The sequence below is a fragment of the Rattus norvegicus genome, chromosome 7 (assembly GCF_021556685.1).
Source record: "Rattus norvegicus strain SHRSP/BbbUtx chromosome 7, alternate assembly SHRSP_T2T, whole genome shotgun sequence".
NCBI classification, from domain to species: Eukaryota; Metazoa; Chordata; class Mammalia; order Rodentia; family Muridae; genus Rattus; species Rattus norvegicus.
In genome coordinates this window covers 110,523,048-110,529,014 of record NC_141540.1, presented here as the reverse complement: position 1 = coordinate 110,529,014, position 5,967 = coordinate 110,523,048, and the positions used below count along the sequence as shown (strand labels likewise).

At 47.3% G+C, this 5,967-nt stretch overlaps 1 protein-coding gene across 2 annotated transcripts in view; it reads right to left on the bottom strand.

Moving 5' to 3' along the window:
* Window positions 1–3,408: 3,408 nt before the first annotated feature.
* Window positions 3,409–5,967, bottom strand: part of Khdrbs3 (KH RNA binding domain containing, signal transduction associated 3) — a 150,815-nt gene continuing 148,256 nt past the window's right edge. For both annotated transcript variants that reach the window (XR_015624364.1, XR_015624365.1), the window contains exon 11: window positions 3,409–3,672. The gene's annotated coding sequence lies outside the window, so the exon portion shown is untranslated. The remainder of the gene's footprint in view (window positions 3,673–5,967) is intronic.

Here is a 5,967-nt window from a genome sequence, read left to right as displayed (position 1 = left end):
AGTTGGTGTCCATCCAGAACCCAAACACTAGAACCTAATGCCGGTGTGGCGCCAGAGAACACAATCAGGAATTGACTGGGATTTGTCCTTATCTACAGGTTAGAGCAGGTTCTCTTGTCCTTTTCTAAGAAGAAGGGTAGAAAGAGCCTGCGGACCTCCCAGCCTCCACTGTTTATAGATAGTCAGCATGGGGCATTTTGAGTTGAGCACTTGAAGGGAGGTGCCCAAAGCCGCAGGGACTGGTCAGTCAAGGAAGCCATCCATGACTACTCAACTCTGATGGGTTTCAGGTGTAGCACTTATCCAAGGCTGCTGCAGCCAGGGGCGGCTGGAGGCCTCTTCTAGAAAGACTGGTGAGCCATGCCAATTGTCATTTCCTTTGTGTGCCATGTCTGGCTGGTTAAATGACAGGAGGGACGCGTAGAAAACTCAGCCCGTGTGGCAACCTACACATATAGTCTGAACGGAGGCAGTGTGTGGTTGCACAGGCAGAACAGAAAGCTGTGAATTTCATGTTTACTCGGCAGCAATGCCACCCTAGCGGCATTAATGAAGATGCTATGGGAAGCTGGGACGTCCTCACCTGACTGAGGTAACCTACTCCATGCCATTGAGCGTATCAGGTGCTACTGCCTAGCTATGCAGTTTGCCACTGCGAACACACCAGAGGCTCCCATGAACCAGATTTCCCAATTCTATTCCTTACCAGCAATGTCAACAAGACCGTAGGAATCCAGGACCACTTTCTCCCTACTTTGTCCCTTCCAAAAACAAACTGGGCAGGACCAATATCTCCTTCTCCAAAGTGAAGCCTAAACAGGAGCTAAGAGATCCTGTCTCCTTGAATGCAATATCCCAAATGTCTACACTATAGTTGAAATTACTTATTCTACTGATCAGGGAAATCTCAAATAAGAAGCAACTGCTGGTAGAGAGGAACTCAGAAGTTGTTTACCCGATAGTTAGCTGAGCAGGAAGTTATGTGAGAGATAAGCATGTAGGGGCCCACACCAGAAAGGCACGTGGGAGATAAGGTGTAGATGTACAGCTGTGGTAAGCTGTAGAGTTCCTGAGGATGCAAGAAGCGCTGTGAAGTGACTGGATACACAGCCAGTGCAAAAGAGACAGCAGGGCTGAAGACTCCTTCAAGTGTAGAGCCCTATTGACACAGGATGCATTCGCTCACCTGGGTGCAATTTCACCCCACCTCCCTGCATCAACCTTTGCCAATGTCTTTCCTGTACTGCTTGTGTCAAGCCCAACACCTGAGCATAGACCTCTCACCGGTTGCCAGGTTAAACAACCCTGCAACTGCTTTCCACACAAGGCTCCAAGCCTCTCATCTCTGTAGCTCTCTATAGCCTTGGTGAAGTCCTTTGAGAGCTGATAGACTCATTCTTTTTTTTTTTTTTTTTTTTTTCTTTCTTGATCTAATCTAAGCTTTTTGCTTTACTCTCATGGCCACCATTCCTGGGACTCCCTATCTCACCTGGCACGAGGGAACAAGCCTTTTTCCTTGAGACCGTTTTGCCTGGAGTACCACAGTCCACTTGCTCTCAGCCCCTACCAGCTCCACTCTGTGCTCTTTTACTTACTTCCAAGTCTTACAGATCCATGGGTCTCCTCTCAGACATTCATCCTCACAGTGTAGCATCAAACTGTCTGATGGCTGTCTGCTAGGCTTTCCTCTCCAGCTGAGCTTGGCCCCTTCAGATGTGCATCTCTAACAAGCACCACCTGTTCCTCCTACCACCAATATTCCCAGCTCAGGAAGACAGTACTTCTCAATGGCTTTGGGCCAGATTCTTTGCATCATTCAGCTGATTTCTTCCATCTCATCATAAGTCCTCAGGGCTCTCCTCTCAAAATTCTCCTGAAATCTGGCTGCTGCTGCCAGCCTGCATTATTTTGGCTTTCTTTTACCTTCTACTGTCTTTCTGAGATTTAGCCTATTTTGTGAATACTACCCAATTCACTGCCTGATAATTAGCAAGGCGGGGTAATACACACTGGATCTTTGCTTCAACTTTTCTGCTCACCCCATTAATGGCACCCATTAAATTCGAAGCTAGTCCTCCATGCTCTATCTTCTTTAGCTATCTTCCTAGCTTAATTCTTTTCCACTGTCTCTTTACTCTTCGACTTCTTACATGAGCATCCCAGCTGTCTTTCTAGCACTAGGACCGCTTCCACCTCAGGACCTTTGCACACACCACTGCTCAGTAAAACTCTTGTTTACTTGTTATTGGCCTGCTCGGGCATTGTTTTACTCTTCATCCAGTCCTGGTGAAGTGGGGCTTTCTCCTGTTGCCACAGTTCCACCACCACCCGATCTTCCATTTGTGGGTGGAGGCCTGTCTCCACTAGAATGTAAGCCCTTCCAGAGTGGGTTCCCTCTGGTTTGTTCTCTGCTTTCCCTGTTGTTAGCAGCATGTAGTTGTTCTTAGTAAGCACACACGTGTTTAATGAAGGTGGTAAAGTCACAGGCCAGAGTTCAGGTATCAATAGTGGAATCATGGTGATAGGACAGAGTTCACCTGGAAGGCCCACAGTCCCAGGGCTTCATTTGAGTCAGCAAGGAGGGAGCGCAGAGTCTCATTTATCATAGCCTGATAGTCTGAGGTTGCTACTTGTTTAAGTGGACTGAAGGGAATGCCGAACTGCCAGGGCCTTCCCAAGCTTGTCCCTAGGCTGCTGCTCTCACCCTCTTTTATAGTGAGCAGTAGGGCACTGCTGTGTGTTCTCTAGCACATAACTGCCACATCACAGTCGGAAGATGGAAAACGGTACATGTGATAAATATAAAGGTCAGAACTTCAGGAGTAGACAGCTGTGTTTGGGGGATGCGTAATAAAAGGGTATGAAAAAGTTAAACTATTCAAAGTTATTCTGTGTTGACACAATGTCCCATACCCAGGATGCATCTAGGAAACATATGCCGGCAGAAAGCAACACCCCCGTGACGTGTGAGACTGCTTTGGAAATTCCAGGATCAGGAAGTACGCCGCGTGAGCTTCCAGCACGAAACACATGCTCTCAGGGTGCACAGAATTAAAATCACAACGCACTAGCAGCCAATGAACCGAGTGTACAACACAGACGCTGTGACCTCTGTGTTCTGTTTCCAATCACAGGCAGCACCAAAGCCCCTGCTCTGCTCCATGTACCGCTACAGAGGCCTTTATCACAACCTGGGACAGCACAGGACTCTCTTGTGCTATCTATCTCTCTAGCATTTACTGGCCCATAAGAGAGATAGATAAACCATTCTCCAATATGGTGTCTGTGTACGTTCTTGATGTCTTGTGGGGAGCCAGAGTTGTACAAAGCTGTTGAGTACGCAAGCTTTATAGCGCTGTGTAGGAATAACTAGATTTTTGGTCTTCATTTATATTAAAATAGAAGAGATTTTGATGGGGAGCCTTTATTAGTTACAATACAAATCAGTTTTTGTTTCTCACACAACAAAATAGAATTTTCTTTAAGAAGAAATAAAAACCTTCTAAATTAAAAAAAAGCACAGTTTCATAAAAGCATTCCAAAAACCATAAATCTGGGACAAAACAATAATAATCGATTGATGACTGTCAAGTTCGAGAGCCGGTGGTTCATTTGCTGAGTAGGCACGAGGGTGAGGTGACCGTCCGTAAGCAGCCTTCCCAGAAGCAGTTCCTGAAAAAGACAAAAGGTGAAGATCGTTTGTACACATCAACAAAGCAACAATGGTAGCACCTGGGTCAAATGGTGGCTTTCAGGCCAGAGCACCCAGCACACACAGGACACACATGAGAACCAGTGCAGCAGGGGCTGGCTGAAGTGAAGGCAGAAAACATTGGTGGAGTAGAAAGGATGTCGAGATAAACAGCATGGTGTTGCTGGGGCTCCGAGCACTGTGTGTTCAGGGCTGAGTTCAGAAAGGCAATCACATGCCACACCAACTGTGGAAATAAACAGCGAAATTCTCATGGGTCTTTCCTGGGCACTTGCCTTTCATTCTTGTCTAATGAGAGACTACACGTTTGGGTGTTTAAATAACCCCTGTATTAACAAACACCACACTACTTATTTCCATAGAAAAATGGTTAGTTCAAAACCTAGGTGACATTCAGAAGGAGTACAGCAGCCCCAGTGTGTGTGGGGGGTCCCTGTGTCATGCTCCAACTGCACACACCTGTGCTAGGGGACAAAGTGGCATGTTCTTAGCTTGCAGACACCTAGCACCTTCTGGTCTTTCCAGACCATCTTGCTCCAAACGTCTCCTGGCAACTTAGCATGTTCCAGCAACAGCTAATAAGTCCCAAACCACACAAGAAGACCAAGCAGCCTACTGCCTTCTGCACCTCCCACCTACACCAGTCTGTCAGCCCCAATGTCTCTGTCATCCCCCCACTCCCGCCCAGGCCCCCAACTTGCATGACTGACTTTCACAACCCCATTTCAGCTTCAACCCCTGACTGCTTCCACAGACCCAGTACATCGCCCTCACTCAGCACCACCTCTGCAGCCACTGGGTCTGAATCTTTTATTTCCCAAACATATTGGGGCCACCTGCATATGATGCGTGGATGAACCTGATGCAAACTGTGGTCCAAAGGATTAACACGTTGAGTTAAACACTTTTAATATGGCAGGTCTCCCGACCTTTAATCAAGATCATTTCTCGGATGACTTTTAAATGCTTCAGGTTTATAAAATGTAACGTACTAGCTCAAGTCTGCCTGGGAGCTTACTGGCGGGTGCAAGACAACCCACATAATCAAGCCAGGAGCTCAAAATTGGCCCTGGACTGAGTCTTGTCAGGCAGTAATCTCTGGCAGAAACAGTGCACTCTTTTGGCTGAAGATTAGAGGGAAGCCTTTGGCAAGCTGGCAGGATCCAGAAAAGGAGAAAAGAGGGGAAGATGGGCAAAGACACTGTGAAGCCTGTTTCCTTCAAGAGGTTCGGGGCTCCAGGTCCTTCACGTGTGTTTGGTATAAAGCCTGCCTTTCAATATGCTGGCTCTTAAAAGGTATCTGTTAAGCAGGCTCCTGGAAGGAGAGAATGCATGTCTGATGAGGGGTGAGGAGGATTCCACCCCTCCTATAAGGCATACAGAAGGACACCTAAGGCTATCTACACTGAATTCAAGACTCCTATCTCTCCTCACTCATTCACAATGGCCCCAGCTCACAGGATGTCAGATGCCATGCACCCCACAGAGAAAGAATTACCTGAGTGTGCCCTCCCCCCATCTCTCTCTCTCTCTCTCTCTCTCTCTCTCTCTCTCTCTCTCTCACACACACACACACACACACACACACACACACACACACACACACAAACACTCACACCACTTTACAACCTTGTAAAAGAAGACCAAAGAAATGTACCACAGATGTTTATTATTTTGATGGTGGAAAGAAGGGTAAACACCTAGTCACAGAACATTTGTGTCAGAATTCACAATGTTCCAAGGGTCTCTGAATGGTGACTGGATACAAAGATATTGGCCAAGGAGGAAGATTTCCTGTGTGTGTCCTGCTTCAAGTCTTACTGAAATTGATAGGCAGCCAGTGCTAGATTATGAGCTGGACCAATGGGGCAAGGGAACTCGAGATCTGGGAGAAACTGGCACAGATAGGAAGGTGTCACAAGGGGTAAGGAGTCTGCAGAACAGCAGCAAGGCTTCAGTGCAGTGGGCAGGTGAGGAGTGACCCCATCTGCAGACAGAGGAAGAAACAGCAGCAAGACCACACGGGAATCCACACATAGCTGAGGACTAACTGGAAGAACTGAAAATAAATTCAGCCTGGGAGCTGATCCCTGAAGGTGGTCAGGGTTAGAGGTGGGGTAAGCTCCTTGACCTAGGAGTCCAGGGAATTAGAGTCATCTTAAGTGACTGTAATTTCCCATTAGATAAAGACGATGGAAGGGGATGGGAAACTGACTTCCAGCTTTCCCAGACAGGGGCACAGAGCCAGGATGAAA